Source organism: Macadamia integrifolia, unplaced genomic scaffold, assembly GCF_013358625.1.
Source record: "Macadamia integrifolia cultivar HAES 741 unplaced genomic scaffold, SCU_Mint_v3 scaffold1275, whole genome shotgun sequence".
NCBI lineage: Eukaryota > Viridiplantae > Streptophyta > Magnoliopsida > Proteales > Proteaceae > Macadamia > Macadamia integrifolia.
In genome coordinates this window covers 39,488-42,047 of record NW_024868140.1, presented here as the reverse complement: position 1 = coordinate 42,047, position 2,560 = coordinate 39,488, and the positions used below count along the sequence as shown (strand labels likewise).

The 2,560-nt window shown below is 40.0% G+C and overlaps 1 non-coding gene across 1 annotated transcript; it reads right to left on the bottom strand.

Annotated features, from left to right (window-relative positions):
- Window positions 1-2,473: 2,473 nt before the first annotated feature.
- LOC122063271 lies at window positions 2,474-2,560 on the bottom strand. The gene has a single exon (XR_006135288.1). It is a non-coding gene; the product is annotated as a small nucleolar RNA Z102/R77 (small nucleolar RNA).

The window sequence follows — 2,560 nt, the reverse complement described above, 5'->3', positions numbered from 1 at the left end:
TGATCCACCGGTGATATCTAATGGTGGACAAACTCCAGTTTTTTAAGCTCCTATTCCATCTACCAATCGAAATCTATTGGTGGGATATCATCCACCGGTGGTACTTGCTGAACTAGTACCTAAAGCTATTTGGTGAATATATTTAGGGGGATTGTTAAGGGATCATTATGGGGATTTTGAAACCTCCATTAACACTTAAAATACACATATTGGCTAGATCAAAGACAAGCTACGTAATGAGGCCAATCAATTTTTGGGTATTAGTTCCGGAGTTGAATCATCGAGTCTTAAGACTAGGTGAGTAGGTGGTCTAGTTTATTTTGCAAAGTGTTTATAACCTGTCTACTTATGTATATGCATATGTTCTATGTTTTAACTATGTATGAATTGCCTATTATGAATTGTTAAATTTTGGTCTATGTATATATTGTTTGTTGACATGTATATATGGATATGGGACTCGGTGTGGGTGAGGGAGGATTCTAGTACTGTGGTTACCATTAATTGCATTAGCTAAATTGTATGTGCATTAAAGCTAGGCTCGGATATGGGACATTAGAGCTAGGCTTAGATATGGGATACGATATGGCCGATGGATGATTCTAGTACCGTATTCCTATACTTAACTATATATATACCTCCATGACTATAGGGACATGTAGATAACATTGGGTTAGAAATCATTGACATTGTGCTATGACCCCTTGCCAACAAGGGGTCAGGTGTTAGATAACCCATAGTGGTATGTCTGATGAGATTTTTCAAAATACCACTTCTGCGGTATGATGTGATTATTGTCGAAAGCAGACCAAGCTTGGGTGACCAATTTATGATTTTGGACCTTAACGCATGGAGTCAACAGGGGTCTGCTGGGTGACCAAGGGCACATTCTGAGATGCATTCTGGGACTAGTAGACTTCTAATCTTATCTAGGTTTGTACCAATGGCTGATTCCGGGAATAAGGGTACTGCCTAATGTGTTGCAGTAGCACTGATACCTTAAGACCTAGCTTTGTTGTATAGGATGCACTAAAATGAACTAATGCACTGCATTATACTTGATTGTATATGCTTGCATGTTCCCTATCCCTCACTAAGATTAGTGAAGCTCACACCATGTGTGTGTTCCTTTTTAGATGGCGGTGCAGGTACATTGTTGTCGATGAGGAGTAACTCATCTTATAGTGGCTGATGACTGATGGATACTAAAGGTTGAGGAACGTGAAGCTGATTATGTATGTGATGGTTGTTCTTATAGTGCACCGTGAGGGGAATAGCATTGTCCATTACTATTTTGTTGTCTTTTTGGATATATATATTGTGAAACCACTTGATATCAAATAATCTTGTTGTATATGTGTTACCACTGTAGATTCACCAATTTACGGATTACTATAATATGTATTATAGGGTAATTTATAGTGCCACCCCTGGAGAATGCCAGTATTATACGAACACCCCCTCTCTTTCACCAAATTAGACTTAAACCCCCTACCGTCAGTCACTGTTAAGGAATATACCTTATATGCTGATGTCAGCTACTATATTTTATTTTAAATACCAAAATAACCATACTAAATGTGAAGTACCTAAAATACCCATGTAATAAGTCCCATCCCCAAATTGATAGTTACTATAACTTGACCCCAAATCATTTGGATCACCGACGATCGTTCAATGCACCGGAGATCACGGCGAAGACGGTGGCAGCAACACGGGGACTATTTGTCTTTCGGGAGGTGAGGTGCTGTTGTGATATGAGTATGAGACGTGGAAACATTGAGATTACCTTGTGGAAATGGAGAAGGAAGAGCAGTCTGAGATCGTGTGTCGCCTTCACCGCCTTCGCTTGGTTGACTAGTGCCACCAATATCAGCGGCATGAGTGGAAGGTATGTTGCCCGGTACTTGGCGATTGCGGAGAGTATCTCATCCATCTCGAAGAGCACTAAAGAGTTTGGCAAGGTACCAAATGGTCCAAATCCCATAAATGAGATTAAACATCTAAACCCACCTGCGAGCATCAGAGATGAGCTTTCCCCATGGAACACTCGCACGACCCTTTGCAGGCCCTTTCCACCCTTGATTCAATGCCTTGTGAACTAACTTCACTAACTTTTTAGCCTTAGCCGCCGGACCGTCGGAACGTCGCTCGCAGTGAACTTTGCAAGAATAAAGATCCAAGCAAACCACCTAGTGATGAAGATGACACCAAAGCATCGTATTCTCAGTCTAAATCTGGGGATTTCTCTATCACAGAACTTCCTTTCCCTATATAAAGTTCATAATTTGTGGGTACGATTAAAAAAAAATCCCAATCTGCTAATTTAAAACGAATTCAATAAAGATCCAGTACCAAAAAAAACCCTAGAATCACAACTCTACAAAACCAAGAATTAGAACCAACAATAGAAACAAACTATTTGACCAATACGACCTAAATCCCAATGGATGTAAAGATGAAAGATGGGAGAGAATGATCAGCTAGAGCTAATACTTTGGATGCCATCATGGCGGCAATCGAACCAATAGGAAAAAATCCATAAATCATCATCTCATTC